Genomic DNA, 17,771 nt, shown 5'->3' with positions numbered 1-17,771 from the left:
GATGAATTGTGTGTCGTCTGCATAGCAATGATAGGAGAGACCATGTGAGGATATGACAGAGCCAAGTGACTTGGTGTATAGCGAGAATAGGAGAGGGCCTAGAACAGAGCCCCGGGGGACACCAGTGGTGAGAGCACGTGGTCCGGAGACAGATTCTCGCCACGCCACCTCGTAGGAGCGACCTGTCAGGTAGGACGCAATCCAAGCGTGGGCCGCGCCGGAGATGCCCAACTCGGAGAGGGAGGAGAGGAGGATCTGATGGTTCACAGTATCAAAGGCAGCAGATAGGTCTAGAAGGATGAGAGCAGAGGAGAGAGAGTTAGCTTTAGCAGTGCGGAGAGCCTCCGTGACACAGAGAAGAGCAGTCTCAGTTGAATGCCCAGTCTTGAAACCTGACTGATTAGGATCAAGAAGGTCATTCTGAGAGAGATAGCAGGAGAGCTGGCCAAGGACGGCACGTTCAAGAGTTTTGGAGAGAAAAGAAAGAAGGTGCTTTGAGAGACTAGTCAAGGACCATATCACCTCCACCCTACCTGACACCCTAGATTCACTCCAATTTGCTTACCGACCCAATATGTCCACAGACGACGCAACCGCCATCACACTGCACACTGCCCTAACCCATCTGGATAAGAGGAATACCTATGTAAGAATGCTGTTCATCAATTACAGCTCAGCATTTAACACCATAGTACCCTCCAAACTCGTCATTAAGCTCGAGACCCTGGGTCTCGACCCCGCCCTGTGCAACTGGGTCCTGGACTTCCTGACGGGCCGCCCCCAGGTGGTGAAGGTAGGTAACAACATCTCCACCCCGCTGATCCTCAACACTGGGTCCCCACAAGGGTGCGTTCTCAGCCCTCTCCTGTACTCCCTGTTCACCCACGACTGCGTGGCCATGCATGCCTCCAACTCAATCATCAAGTTTGCAGACGACACCACAGTGGTAGGCTTGATTACCAACAACGACGAGACGGCCTACAGGGAGAAGGTGAGGGCCCTCGGAGTGTGGTGTCAGGAAAATAACCTCACACTCAATGTCAACAAAACAAAGGAGATGATCGTGGACTTCAGGAAACAGCTGAGGGAGCAGCCCCCTATCTACATTGACGGGACAGTTGTGGAGAGGGTGGAGAGTTTTAAGTTCCTCGGCGTACACATCACGGACAAACTGAAGTGGTCCACCCACACAGACAGTGTGGTGAAGAAGGCGCAGCAGCGCCTCTTCAAACTCAGGAGGCTGAAGAAATTTGGCTTGTCACCAAAAACACTCACTAACTTTTACAGATGCACAATCGAGAGCATCCTGTCGGGCTGTATCACCGCCTGGTACGGCAGCTGCTCCGCCCATAACCGGAAGGCTCTCCAGAGGGTAGTGAGGTCTGCACAACGCATCACCGGGTGCAAACTACCTGCCCTCCAGGACACCTACACCACCCGATGTCACAGGAAGGCCAAAAAGATCATCATGGACAACAACCACCCGAGCCACTGCCTGGTCACCCCGCTAACATCCAGAAGGCGAGGTCAGTACAGGTGCATCAAAGATGGGACCGAGAGACTGAAAAATGGCTTTTATCTCAAGGCCATCAGACTGTTAAACAGCCATCACTAACATTGAGTGGCTGCTGCCAACATACTGACTCAACTCCAGCCACTTTAATAATGAAAAAATTGATGTAATCAATTTATCACTAGCCACTTTATTACCCTACATTACTCATCTCATATGTATATACTGTACGCTAATACCAGCTACTGCATCTTGCCATCTTGATGTAATTCAATGTATCACTAGCCACTTTAAACAATGCCACTTCATATAATGTTTTCCTACCCCACATTAGTCATCTAATATGTATATACTGTATGCTATACCATCTACTGCATCTGCCATCCTGATGTAATGTATCACTAGCACTTTAAACAATGCCACTTCATATAATGTTTTCCTACCCCACATTACTCATCTCATATGTATATACTGTATGCTATACCATCTACTGCATCTTGCCATCTTGATGTAATGTATCACTAGCCACTTTAAACAATGCCGCTTTGTATGTTTTCATACCCTACATTACTCATCTCATATGTATATACTGTACGCTATACCATCTACTGCATCTTGCCTATGCCGTTCAGCCATCACTCATTTATATATTTGTATGTACATATTCGTATTCATTCCTTTACACTTGTGTGTATAAAGTAGTTGTTGTGAACTGTTAGGTTATATTACTTGTTAGATATTACTGCATGGTCGGAACTAGAAGCACAAGCATTTCGCTACACTTGCATTGACACCTGCTAACCATGTGTATGTGACAAATAAATTCGATTTTTGATTTGATTTGATTTGACACGCATGATTCCACCTTAAAGGAGGGGAAGGGAGAAGTGGTATACAGAGCCATATACTTTGGTCATTGAGTTTTCAACCAAAAATACTATGATGCATTGACATGACATGGTATATTTCCATATGGCAGCCATGTTAGCTAACCATTACTACATTGGCAATATTAATAACAGTTCATGGAATTTTCAGAATTTCAAACAATGCTTTAACTGAACGTCTCAAAATAGAATTTGAATAAATGGAATACAGCAGGAACATGGGGTCCTTTCTAAAAGTTGGCCATATACAATGCATTCGGAAAGTATTCAGACTCCCTGACTTTTTCACATTTTTTATGTTACAGACTTATTCTAAATGTATTAAATAATTTTTTCACATACATTATCAAGCATTTCACACACATTATCCAGATACTGACTGTTAGCACTTGGTGGTCTATAGCAGCTTCCCACAAGAATGGGCTTTAGGTGAGGCAGATGAACCTGTAGCCGTATTACTTCAACAGTATTTAACATGAGATCGTCTCTAAGCTTTACAAGAATGTGGTTCTGAATATAGACCACAACACCGCCTCCGTTGGCATTTCTGTCTTTTCGGTAGATGTTATTTATTTATTTTATTTATTTATTTCACCTTTATTTAAACAGACAGGCAAGTTGAGAACAAGTTCTCATATACAATTGCAACCTGGCCAAGATAAAGCAAAGCAGTTCGACAACATACAAAAACACAGAGTTACACACGGAGTAAAACAACATACAATCAATGATACAGTAGACAAAAATAAGACTATATACAATGTGAGCAAATTATGTGAGATAAGGGAGGTAAAGGCAAAAAGGCCATGGTGGCAAAGTAAATAAAGTATATCAAGTAAAACACTGGAATGGTAGATTTGTAATTTGAAGAAAGTTCAAAGTTAAAATATAAATAATATGGTGCAAAGGAGCAAAATAATAAAATAAATAAATACAGTAGGGGAAGAGGTAGTAGTTTGGGCTAAATTATAGATGGGCTATGTACAGGTGCAGTGATCTGGGAGCTGCTCTGATAGCTGGTGTTTAAAGCTAGTGAGGGAGATAAGTGTTTCCAGTTTCAGATATTTTTGTAGTTCGTTCCAGTCATTGGCAGCAGAGAACTGGAAGGAGAGACGACCAAAGGAGGAGTTGGCTTTAGGGGTGACCAGAGAGATATACCTGCTGGAGCGCGTGCTACAGGTGGGTGCTGCTATGGTGACCAGTGAGCGGAGATAAGGGGGGACTTTACCTAGCAGGGTCTTGTAGATGACCTGGAGCCAATGTGTTTGGCGACGATTATGAAGCGAAGGCCAGCCAACGAGAGCGTACAGGTCGCAGTGGTGGGTAGTATATGGGGCTTTGGTGACAAAACGGATGGCACTGTGATAGACTGCATCCAGCTTGTTGAGTAGGGTATTGGAGGCTATTTTGTAAATGACATCGCCGAAGTCGAGGATTGGTAGGATGGTCAGTTTTACGAGGGTATGTTTGGCAGCATGAGTGAAGGATGCTTTGTTGCGAAATAGGAAGCCAATTCTAGATTTCACTTTGGATTGGAGATGATTGATGTGAGTCTGGAAGGAGAGTTTATAGTCTAACCAGACACCCAGGTATTTGTAGTTGTCCACAAATTCTAAGTTAGAACCGTCCAGAGAAGTGATGCTGGACAGGCGGGCAGGTGCAGGCAGCGATCGGTTGAAGAGCATGCATTTAGTTTTTCTTGTGTTTAGGAGCAGTTGGAGACCACGGAAGGAGAGTTGTATGGCATTGAAGCTCGTCTGGAGGGTTGTTAACACAGTGTCCTTAGAACCATGTATTGCTACCACTGTATCATCCAAGGTTTTATCTAAGTGAGTTTCAGAGATAGTCAGAATATGAATGTCATCTGTTACAAGCAAGTTATTGACTTCATGGACCTTGTTTCTTAAGCTACATATGCTAATATGGGCTATTTTTTTTGAATTTTTCTGGGTTGCTTGATTGTTTTTAATGCTTTACTGGGAAGCTTTACTGGGAAGCTTATCAGAGGTAGACTTACTCATGTTATTTACATTGGAGTTGATAGTGCAGGGTGAGCTGCATAAAGTGGTCTTCCTACTATTGCACACCCCCTCAGTGCTAACTGTGTAACTCTGGTCTATATGCACATGATTACTGCTTACAATAACTGTAGGATACATAGATGTATTTGATGCAATTAGGGATATATCAATTAAATTACTTACACTGTGTTTGCCAATGCCCCTAAGATCATGTACATTTGATACAGCATTATGACGACTCATTGTCACAATGGTAGGAATTAACTGAGCTGGTCTTGGATCATTTATCAGTCATTGTTTCAACTCAGCCTTGAATTGCGTGGACAGAGTCCAGGAGCCAAGATGATTTGGATGGACTCCCTCATTCCTGTAGAGTATCTTCTGTTTCCAGAAGGTGTCAAAGTTATCAATAAAAGTGACTCCAGCAGAGCTACAAGTCTTTTAGCCAGATGTGTAATGCCAGCAGTCTGCTGAATCTTTCACACCCACGGCCCAACGATGGTACAGGACCTGAAAATATTGGCCATTTTTTGGAGTCTTTTAATGCTAAAATCAGTTCTTTAAAATCCATTTTCAAATGTTCCGAGCTAGCCCTCCTGATGTCGTTTGACCCCACACGGACTACAACAGTGTCAGCTCCCGGGATCTGTGGTAGAACAGTCGGAAGCAGCCTTGTTATGTCCTGTAATCATTACTGGGAAACAATGAAGTACCTTACTGTAATAGATTTCTATTAAATAGGGCAAAAATTGCTTTTTAACAAAAACCTTCTCAAGCAAGAATTTTGCTATGACTGTCTGGGAGTTGTCTGAGTGGAGAGGGGAAAACTGTTATTGGCAGAGAGGTTTGGAACTCTCTTTGATATTGGTAACCAATTTACCGCAGGGTGATGTCACCATGGAAAGCCGAATCTCCTGCCCATGCAAATCTGTTGATTAGAAGCTCCTGTGTACATCGTATTTTCAACCAGAAACTATCAGGAAGTAACTAATTTTTTCACACTTTTACAGTGTTAGTTTCATCAGCTGTTGTACAATATGATACAAAACACAGGACAATTACATTTTGACTACACCGGGCCTTTACACTAAATAAACCTAGAATTATATTTCACACCCATTGCAAAACAAAAATAAAGGACATATCAACTGATATTGTCATGGCCCAGTAACTTTACAACAAGCTCTCACAGACACACTGCAGAATCTGATGTTTGACTTCTTAAGGATCGGCGTCCCGTCAACGGGACAGTAGTAAATCATTAATGCGTTATGTCAAGATCGCAGATTTTAGAGAAACAACAAATGTCGGTACATAGAAGTGTCTTATATTGGCTGAAAGCTTACATTCTTGTTAATATAACTGCACTGTCCAATTTACAGTAGCTATTACAGCGAAAAAATGACATGCTATTGTTTGAGGAGAGTTCCTAACAACAAAACAGTTTTTTCACCACTATAGGTTTCATAAATTCCCCTCTGAAGGTGAAATGTGTACTTACATTCTGAAATCTTGCTCTGATTTATCATCCAAAGGGTCCCAGAGATAACATGAAGTGTCGTTTTGTTAGATAAAATCCTTTTTCATATCGTAAAAAAAGTCCATATAGCATGCACGCTCGATGTTGTATTTCCACTCGTTCAATTTACAAAGAAAGGAATCTGTGAAAATCTAACCCTAAACGATGTTTCTCAACGAGTCAAATCACGTTAGTATCTATTCCTCAGAGATCCTAGAAGGTAACAGGACTTCACTATTTCATTAGGGGTGTAGTATATCCTATAGGACACCATATTTGGTCAGAGAGCAACGACTTCATGGTACACAGATGACGAAGGGCGACCATCTGTTGAATGACTATATCTTTGTGAAATAAGCACCAATTGGGATCAAACAAAGCTAGCTAGATAGCCAATGAGCTGGGCTTTACGGGAGTAATGGGAAACCAAGTAAGTGTCATAAAATGTAGCTTCTAACCTTGTACAACAGCATGCCTTTGCATTTTGGACAAATATTACAAGGATATTCAGAGTTATGAAGTTTTGAAAACTGGTTGTTTTGCAAATGTTGAAATTATAATATGGCTACTAATACTTGGAAAGCTAAATCAAAGTCCAAGTATACAGATTTGACAATATTCCTGCAGAAAAATTGAATATTCTCCTTCACGATTTGCCCAAATGTACATTGGGACTTCATACTAAAAGTCTTGAGGATCAGTCATACTCCAAGTTATCCATCTGAAACTTTGCACATACACTGCTGCCATCTTGTGGACACTATCGGAGTTACAACCAGAGTGATGCTATAACAGAGACATTTTTCTTGCATTTCAAAGATGGTGGTAAAAAAACACTGGTTGGTTATTTCTTTGTATTTTCTTCTACCAGATCTAATGTGCTATATTCTCCTACATTTAATTCACATTTCCACAAACTTCAAAGTGTTTCCTATCAAATGGTACCAAGAATATGGCCATTTTAAATATGCCCATTTTCAATATTTATTGGAGAATTTATATTTTTGTATTGCTTGTAACTGTTTCGGGTAATGCAAGTTCTTGTGCTCTTAGGGGAATAACCTATGTGTAAATGTAATCTGTTGCTGTATTTTTTTGTGTTATCTGTGATCGTTTTGTTTGTCTTGTGTAGTTTTTTAATCATTGTACCTAAACTGTATGTGTAAACATGTATACGCAGGGCCCAGCTGTAAAAGAGACATTGGTCTCAGTCTGTGTTCCTTGTTGAAATAAAGGTATAATAATAGTAATAATATCCTTGCTTCAGGGCCTGAGCTACAGGCTGTTAGATTTGGGTATGTCATTTAGGCAAAAAAAATATTAAAAAGGGGCCATCCCTTTTTAAACATCACATTGAAGGTTAAGTTTAGGGTTAAATGAGATTGTTCACTATTTTACAACTTGATGTTATCAACTTGATGTTTCATCCTGAAAATCGTCTATGGGCCAGGAGAAACTGTAATCCGTGACTACATTTTATTTTGACAACCTTTAGAAACTTCAGCTAACTTTAGCCATCACTAGCTAAAAATCAATGGAAGTGATGGGGACATGTGAGCATGTTTAAAAAAAATTATGTCCAAATGCCCTGAAATCAACTTTATGGGTTGATGCTACTTAAAGGTGATTTGGCCATTTAAAAAAAAAAAAAAACATGCTCACATGCCCCCATCAGTTCCAGTGATTTTCAAGCTAGCATTGGCTAAAGTTTGTAATGGACAGTTTTTCCTGGTCCTTAGACTTTCAGGCTGAGGAACCATCTAACATCAAGTTGTAAAATAGTGAATGACTCCTTTAAGGTTTGGGATGGGGTTAAAACCATAACAAAGGGTGCATAGCACATGGATTGAACACGCAACCCTTGGAGCCAGATCTCAGGCTTACTCACATCCACCATCCTCAACCACAATCCCCTAGGAAAACCCAAGCCTACTTGATGGTAATAGTGCTCATGGTTGCTCCTAGTGGCAGATTTTGAAGGCATCTCCCGACGTTCTGGGGACCTGGATGGACTTAATTAAAACATTTATTTTACATTTTTTTATGGAAAATGCTTACTTGAATGTAAGCTGAATATTACTTGAATTGAAGCTTTGTTTGATTTGTCTTAATCTCATAGCAATATCTCTTAATTGTACACACAGTAACATGTGTTTTGGCTTGCACCTTAACAGCAGCAGGTAGCCTAGTGGTTAGAGCGTTTGACTTGTGACCAAAAGGTTGCAAGACCGAATCCCTGAGCTGACAAGGTAAAAATCTGCCCTTGAACAAGACAGTTAACCCACTGTTCCTAGGCTGTCATTGAAAATAAGAAATTGTTAATTAAAAAATAAGAAATTGCCTATTAAAATAAAATTAAAATAATGCCCTGCCAAGCAAAGTTCATTTTGTCAACAATAACTATGACTAAAAAAATAGTAGTCAACGACCAATTGTTTTCTGACGAAAACTATTAATGAGACAATTATAACAAACGAACCAAATGTCTCTAATCTTAATTTCCATAAAATATTCTGGTCTGTTCTACCAATTGGTCTGAGGAGGTCACAGTCACCTGCACAAACCACAATATAGCGAGAGAGAACAAGAACAAGATGTACAATGCAAGGCTATCCTTTCAGACAACAACATTTCCCACCACACCTTCTCTTATCACACTGTGATAACTATTGTAAAATGTTAAGGTGAGCATTAGATTATGGTTTAAACTATCAAAGGAGGTTCTATCAAAACACTTCTATAAAAGTACTGAAATCAACTCATAAAATGACACTTTATCCTTTCAAACCTCAAATCTTATCTCCCTCACTAGCTTTAAGCACCAGCTGTCAGAGCAGCTCACAGATTACTGCACCTGTACATAGCCCATCTCTAATTTAGCCCAAACTACTACCTCTTCCCCTACTGTATTTATTTATTTTATTTATTTTGCTCCTTTGCACCATATTATTTAGATTTGAACTTTGAACTTTCTTCAAACTACAAATCTACCATTCCAGTGTTTTTCTTGCTATACTTTATTTACTTTGCCACCATGGCATTTTTTTGCCTTTACCTCCCTTATCTCACATCATTTGCTCACATTGTATATAGTCTTATTTCTTTCTACTGTATTATTGACTGTATGTTGTTTACTCCATGTGTAACTCTGTGTTGTATGTTGTCGAACTGCTTTGCTTTATCTTGGCCAGGTCGCAATTGTAAATGAGAACTTGTTCTCAACTTGCCTACCTGGTTAAATAAAGGTGAAATAAATAAATAAAAAACCCTTCATTCTGGGTTGTACAATCTAAATGACAACTTATCCGTATTCCATAAGTCTAACACTTGTAAAACCATGGCAGCAAAATGGTTTAAATGAAGACTTTCGCTTCATACAGTTACACACATGCTTCATTACACAAGTTCAATTATGGAAATACAGTCATCATAATAAAGCTAAAATCTACAGTCAAGGTTATACTTCTATCAACGGGAGTGAATCTATCATAAAATCCACACATATACACAAGGGATTTGCAGCTCAATGTTTATAACCATTGTTTCCATAGCCCTTACCACAATGGTGTTAATATAGATGATTAACTCAACTTTAAACCTTATAAACTAGTCAAACAATAACAACCTTCAGTTATTACTCATTGTCTATATCTACGGGGGAAAGGGAAGCTCATCCAGCGTCACCATTCTCTTGAGGAGCATTAAACATGATTGCTGCTGAGACCTTATTAGCCAGGGAGGATAGCCTTACAGCATGTTAGATAGCCTTACAGCATGTTAATAATACAATCATGCAGACTAAGCAAAAAACACACGCTGCAGCCCATTTGGCAATTTGAGATCCCCAACTTCCAAACATGGATTCCAACCAAGATCCAAGCGTCCATTCTAGTTGTGGGGAATTATTTTTAGCAACAGTGGCAATTTATTTGGCAAGATCAGTCACACTAGAAGAGCAACCTGGGACAAAAGTACAACATTCATCACCAATGATTGCACAAGTTCCCCCTTGACCTGCCAAAAGATAGTCAAGAGCCTCTCTGTTTTGAAGAGTCAATTGAGCCAATTCTTTTAGTCCCCCATTCTATTGTTCCAGGGCATTTCGAATAGCATTGCCAGTTTTCTCTATGTGTCTAGTGATATCACGAATTTGGTCTAGGGCACCTGCAACTCCATACCCAGGGAAAAACCCGTCAAAGAACCTGCAGGCAGGTGCCTGAGTGTGAGTGATGTCAGCCAGAGACCTCTTATCTCTCCTCATTCCAGGAGGTCTGTAGTCTCTAAAGAGAGCCTTCAGATTCTTGTCATTGTTTGGAACGGTTCTCATTGCTGTCACCACAAACCCAACAGTACAAGTACCTTCCCAGTTCAGGGGAAGGTTATAGTAAGCTGTCTTACCACACAACCAGTAGGTGCCATTAGGGACTCCTCTCAGAGTTGTGCTATGATGTCAAACCAAATTGTAAACGGTTCCTTATCAATCTGACCATTCTCCTGTATCACCTTCAAATTGCAAGCATTTGATCCATTAATATTCATTGTACAATTACATTTGAATTCACCCAAATAGTGATCTCCATCTCCTCTAATACACCAAGGGGCAGTCATCACCCCAGCCACTGAAATGGGTGGGAGTGAGACATTATCAGGTCTCACATAACAGAATATATTGGGTTGATTATATACCTTAACATAGTTGGTCATAGTATTAAAAGTTTTTTTCCTGCCAATGCTATAGTAAAGTTCACCCCTATCGGGATTCCTACAACGGGGAAGCCTGTCCCTACCTTCACCGGAATCAACCCACACACCCAACAGTCCTTTCCTTTGGATGTCAGGTTGGCAACCATTTGTGCTCTAGATAAGAACAAATTGTCCTCATGGTTGTGAGGGCCCAGCAGGGCTCTCCTTCTACGGTGACCATCTGCTTCTGGGCCACTACTCCAGGCCTGTGTTGGCCCCTTTGGCTCAGGACTCATCTGACCCTCTGTCAGGTTTCCTACAAGAATACAGCCTACTGTTCCTATTAGCATTCTTGTGCTAATGCAGAGGAGGGCCACACTGCACCGCCGGAACTGGCAAGGCCTCATCTTTTCCTGGATCAGGAACTCGTCTGCAGTGCGACACATGGATCCAGGTATCTCTCTCAGCAACCTTCACCGCAGTGGGGTTGGTCTGAAGAACTTGATATCAACGGGGGTCGTTCCAACTCTTTCTCCTGATGTCTTTGACCACCACGGAATCACCTGGGTTCAAACAGTGCTCAGCTCCACCTGCTAGGTTCGGCAAAGACACCTTCACCCGTGGGAAAAGAGTCTTAAGAACACTGTTAAGGGGGACACAATTCTCTACAATGTCTTCCTCTATTCCTTGCAGGGACAACCTGTTCTGGGGAAAAGGTGTATTAGTCATTAGTCTAACGGGGTGTCTCTCAAGTCCAACCTAGGGCTACAGTCAAGGTCAATGGCTAGGTCACAGTCATGGTCTTCACCGGCATCTGCTGTAGGGAGAAGTGTTGAAGGGTTAAGAATTGTACATTGTTTCAGAGTGACATGGGACATTGTCAACAATATGTTGTGATAGTCTAGGAGTCTCGCAGGTGTCAAATGAGATGTTTTTTGCCTGTGTAAGGTATTGTTAAAGGAGACATTGCCACAATATCAGAACATGCCAAAATAGCCTCAGTAGTAGCCACTACAAATCTCAAACAGGAAAACATTCCACCTGATCACAGTATCCAGTCTTTTAGAATAATAACCAACAGGTCTATATCCCATAACCTGTTAGGACTAGGGGGCAGTATTTACACGGCCGGATAAAAACGTACCCGATTTAAGCTGGTTATTACTACTGCCCAGAAACTAGAATATGCATTGGCCTTGGATAGAAAACACCCTAAAGTTTCTAAAACAGTTTTATGAATGGTGTCTGTGAGTATGCTCACAGAATGGTGTCTGTGAGTATAACAGAACTCATCTGGCAGGCAAAAACCTGAGAAGATTCCAAACAGGAAGTACCCTCTCTGACCATTCCTTGGGCTTCTTGGCTCTGTTTATTGAACATTTAGGATCTTTACTGTAACGTGACACTTCCTACGGCTCCCATAGGCTCTCAGAACCCGGGAAAAAGCTGAATGATGTAATTCCAGCCTCTGGCTGAAAAACATTAGCGCCTTTGGTAAGTGCTCTATCAGGGGACCATCAGACTGAGGCTCGTGCAGGAGGGGATCCCATTTTTTTATTTTCTCTCTCTTTGAACGTAAACACGCTTTCCCGGTCGGAATATTATCGCTTTTTTACAAGAAAAATGGCATAAAAATTGATTTTAAACAGCGGTTGACATGCTTCGAAGTACGGTAAGGAATATTTAGAAATGTATTGTCACGAAACGCGACGGGCGCGTAAGCCTTATTTACCCTTTCGGATAGTGTCTTGAACGCACGAACAAAACGCCGCTATTTGGATATAACTATGGATTATTTGGGACCAAACCAACATTTGTTATTGAAGTAGAAGTCCTGGGAGTGCATTCTGACGAAGAACAGCAAAGGTAATAACATTTTTCTTATAGTAAATCTGACTTTGGTGAGGGCTAAACTTGCTGGGTGTCTAAATAGCTAGCCCCGGGCTATCTACTTAGAATATTGCAAAATGTGCTTTCACCAAAAAGCTATTTTAAAATCGGACATAGCGAGTACATATAGGAGTTCTGTATCTATAATTCTTAATTGTTGTGTTTTTTGTGAACGTTTATCGTGAGTAATTTAGTAAATTCACTGGAAGTGTTCGGTGGGAATGCTAGTCTCATGCTCGTCACATGCTAATGTAAAAAGCTGTTTTTTGATATAAATATGAACTTGATTGAACAAAACATGCATGTATTGTATAACATAATGTCCTAAGATTGTCATCTGATGAAGATCATCAAAGGTTAGTGCTGCATTTAGCTGTGGTTTGGGTTTATATGCTAGCTTGAAAAATGGGTGTCTGATTATTTCTGGCTGGGTACTCTGCTGACATAATCTAATGTTTTGCTTTCGTTGTAAAGCCTTTTTGAAATCGGACAGTGTGGTTAGATTAACGAGAGTCTTGTCTTTAAAATGGTGTAAAATAGTCATATGTTTGAGAAATTGAAGTAATAACATTTCTAAGGTATTTGAATAACGCGCCACGGGATTCCACTGGCTGTTGAGTAGGTGGGACGCGTCCCACCTAGCCCATAGACGTTAATACTGTGTCAAAACTGCTGACATGAAACCAACCCTCCTCTGATACAAAGGGTTTGAGCTGTTTAGTATGGTCTGGCAAGTGTCGTGGAAAATAGTCTTAAAAGATAACACTTTTACAAGAACTTGTATATTCAATATAGACTTTAATACAGAGTAGCAAAGCCGAGCTGGTCCGCGGAAACAACTGACTTCCCCAAGCCCGGCTCTGCTTTTTATACATTCATTTCATATGGTACATCCTTTATGTAAATGAAGTCATTTCTCTTAGGTTTTCTGCCACCATTATCTTTCAACCCTATGCATAATGCCCAATTTTTAGGATAACGCCCACATCTGCTTTCGATTTATATATTATAATGGTGGCTGAAACCTCCTTATGTTGATACAAAAAATACTGCATGCCTTACATGCTCATCCTTTCCTCTGTACTTCTTTGTCTGACTATCTTGAATGTATTTGGGGCCCTTTCTGCATAACTCAAGTACAGTTGTCAGGTTGCTATGCCTCCCACCGTGGCTTGTTGCTCTATCAGAACCAGATGTCATCTTTTCCTCCTATAGCCAATGTATTTATGTTCTTTCTCCTTCAGCATAGCTGCTTATCTCCCACACAAGCCCATATTATTGTTTGTTTCAATTTTATCAATGCCACCTCAGCCTCATCACTCCAGACCACAACTTCACTCGCCTCCATCTTTCCCCCTTTAATACAATCCTGCAGCGGTTCAACTATCTCTGCATAGTCCTTCAACCACGGACAACAGTAAGCACACACCCAACAAAGACATCATGTGCTGCTTGGTGACAGGTTTAGGCAAAGCTTTCATTGCCTCTAATCTACTTTGGAGAGGCTGTGTCCCTCAGAAGTAATGTCATGACCCAAATATTTAAAGGAGCTCCATCATAATTGTATCAAATGAAATATTATTGGTCACATACACATGGCTAGCAGATGTTAATGCGAGTGTAGTGCTTGTGCTTCTAGTTACTGCATTACAGTAATATCTAACAAGTAATAAAACTAATTCACAACAACTACCTTATACACTGTCGTGGACGAATCAGAATTAGTTGGGTAACATAGATAATTAAAATGTTTTATTAGTATAATATGCTTATTTGAGGTACTTGTCATTAGAAAGTGTCCATTGGACTCTGGTGTCTTTTCAGTTGCACGTCTACCTTAGCTGGGGCTCAGACACTTGGGGCCCAGAGAGGGGAGAGATCAGATTTGTCGTCATGGGAATGTGTCTTTACTTATTCTTAAACCATGTGAAGGAATGGCGTGATTAATGGGGAACCAATGACTTGTCTCCACAATGTCTGTGAGCAAGCTCCCTCCTTTTCTTTATTGTGGGGAGGATTATGGCAGTAAATGGACCCTTGTATGTCCTCTCTTAGATCTCACACTTATCCTGTGATAATATATGGCCTAGAGGCTCACTCCCCCCAGTGATCCTGTCCAGGAGTAGGGTCAAGAGGGGGTTTGCTTGAGATGGGAGTATCTAGAGTTGACAATTGATATATGCCATTGGATGAAATTGTGTTTTTGTTCTATACCGTACCAGGGAGGGACGGTTCTAAGGAGACCAGATACTGGGCTATTCAATGAACCAGGTTGACATAGCAGTTACTGTCTGCTGTGTTTTATGAATATCTGTCATACAAAACTTAACCTTTGTGAACTGTTACTAAGTATCTGTGGTTTGTCAATGTACATTGAAGGGGGTGTATCGTTGCTATAAAAGATCTCTGTAGCCATTGTGTCATTACCTTCCTGGTTCATTCGAGAGAGTGCATTTTTGAAGGTCAAAGAGGCTTTTATAAAAGTATCTTAATTATTAAAGATGTAGTTAACTCGGACTGGTGTGTTTAACTCTCCTCATTTGGTAATGCAGAAATTAGCCACCACAACACACAAATGTAAAGGGATGAGTAAGAATATGTACATATAAATATATGGATGAGCAATGACCGTGCGGCATAAGCAAGATGCAGTTGATGGCATAGAGCAGCATCTACATATGAGATGAGTAATGTAGGATATGTAAACATTACTAAAGTGGTGTTATTTAAAGTGACCAGTGATACCTTTATTAAGTCCATTTATTAAAGTGGCCAAACTTTATGACAATTTTCTGCCCATAAAATCAACAATGCACAAGTATCCTTGTCACGAATCCCACCGAAGGTGGCTCCCCTGCCTGCTCGGGCGGCGCTCAGCGGTCGTCGTCACCGGCCTACTAGCCGCCGCTGATCCCTTTTTCCTTTTCGTTTGGTATGTCTTATTGTTTACACCTGTTCCTCATTTGGTTCTTTGGATTTTTGGTTATTTAAGCCTGGTTAGCCCGCCCAGGTTTGTGCGGGATTATTTAGCGTCAGGTTGTGTTTTGTATTTGGATGTGCTGGCGATCTACTATTGTTATATTTTTATGCATGCTGTGCACCTGTTGTTTGGGGCACTTTGCATTTTTCACGCCGGTTGTGTTGGCGTCGATCGTGTTGTGTTTTATTTAATAAACACACAGTTCCTTGCCTCTGCTCTCTGCGCCTGACTCCTACCACCACTCCTAGCAACTACTGACAATCCTCGTGACATATATTTTCTGACTGTGAGCAAACCAACAAATCATCAACATATTGAACCAAAATACTTCCACCAGGAGCAACAAAACCCTCAAGGTTTCGAGCCATTTCTTGGGCAAAGATGGCAGGTGATTCAACATCGCCTTGAGGTCCATGTCCATTTTATTTTACCAAGAAACGGAAACGAAAACAACTCCTGTGACTCTTCAGACACAGGGATACTGAAGAAAGCATTCACCAAATCAATTACTGAAAAAAAACAACTACCTGGAGGCACCTGGGATAAAATAAGCACCAGGGCAGCTCTAGCATGTACAGCATCATTTACAAGTCTAAGGTCTTGCACAAAACGATAATCCCCAGATGGTTTTCCTAACAGATAAAATTGGTGTGTTACAGGGCGAATTCGGACAGGGAACCAGAGTGCTTCTTTCAACTAACGCACTATTAATGGCAATGATACCCTTTTCGGCTTCTTTGCTAAGAGGGTACTAAGTCTGTGGGTGCCTTTTGCAATAACGACAACAGGTGCAGCTCCTTTCATGCGTCCAATGTTGGTCTTTGATCCAGTATTACCTCTTCCTCTGCCTCTACCTCGGCCTCTTCCTCTGCCTCTTCCTCTGTCTCTTCCTCTTCCTCTGCCTCTACACTCTTCCTGAGTGTTGCAAGATTTTCTCCATTCTCTCCATTCTCTCCTAACCCCTAGATAACGTTAGAAATTAAAGTCCACAGAATTTTGTGTAGTTTACACAGAACTGGTTTGGGTATTAAACCACACACGCACCTCTTTCACACCGGGGCTAGTCCCCTGACAGCTCTCATTCACTCAGTACTTAATACAAATGATATCTAATATTATTCAAATTTCAAGCCTTAAAACCTTTGTTTAACTTGTTAAAAAGACTTCAGTTTAACACGTAATTTGCAAACTGACACATCCACATTCACTTAGTTCCCAAACATTATTACTCCATCAGTATCTTCAACGGTTCTCCTGCAGCTACCTCCTATGCATATATAATAACACCTTGCGCTATTTACTATTTACCAGTGGCTCTCAGACCACGTAGACACTTCACATAAACGCCTATAGACAACGGGGCTTTTCCTGCCCTCGTCTTTAGCCTTCTCTCTAAGACTATGGTATCTTTCCATTTACTTCATTTTTAAGGTTTAATTTTAGTGGTTTCATTTTTTTATATATATATATATATATATATATAAAGATTCATTTAAATTGACTTACTGAAAATTCAGTAGATGTGTCCCTCTATTGTTCAGTTATGATATGTCTCCTCCCGGGCAGTTCACAGTCAAGGTATGGTCTGGGCGGATACTAGTCATCTTTTCGTCAGATGAGAAATTCCCTCACGCCTTCCCATAGAATGCACAAAATCAATCATCCTGTTTGTGATGGCAGAACTGTCATGGGAAATTACCACCAGGTAGTCAAACTTAAATGATTGTTCTTTATTAATATACATCCAGAGAGGTTTCAACAAACTTAACGCACAAAGTACAAGTCTGACAGGTGCTCTGAAGGGGCCATCCCTTCAGTTCTCTACCTCTACCCCCACACAAAAAAGCTACATAGGCATGGTTGATAGGGTTGGTTCCTGCAGGTGAAAGGCTGTTATTGCACGGGCTGTTCTGCCAATTGGTCTGAGGAGGTCACAGTCACCTGCACAAAGCACAATAGAGTGAGAGAGAACAAGCACAAGATGTACAATGCAAGACTCTTCATCCAACATTTCCCACCATACTTCCTGTATGGTTAATGTCTGTTTTTAAACTGTAGCGCTTTGTGTATAATGTGTTAATGTCTGTTTTTAAACTGTAGCGCTTTGTGTTTAATGTGTTAATGTCTGTTTTTAAACTGTAGCGCTTTGTGTATAATGTGTTAATGTCTGTTTTTAAACTGTAGCGCTTTGTGTATAATGTGTTAATGTCTGTTTTTAAACTGTAGCGCTTTGTGTATAATGTGTTAATGTCTGTTTTTAAACTGTAGCGCTTTGTGT

The sequence above is a fragment of the Salmo trutta genome, chromosome 38 (genome assembly GCF_901001165.1).
Source record: "Salmo trutta chromosome 38, fSalTru1.1, whole genome shotgun sequence".
Taxonomy (NCBI): Eukaryota; Metazoa; Chordata; class Actinopteri; order Salmoniformes; family Salmonidae; genus Salmo; species Salmo trutta.
This window is presented reverse-complemented; position numbering follows the sequence as displayed.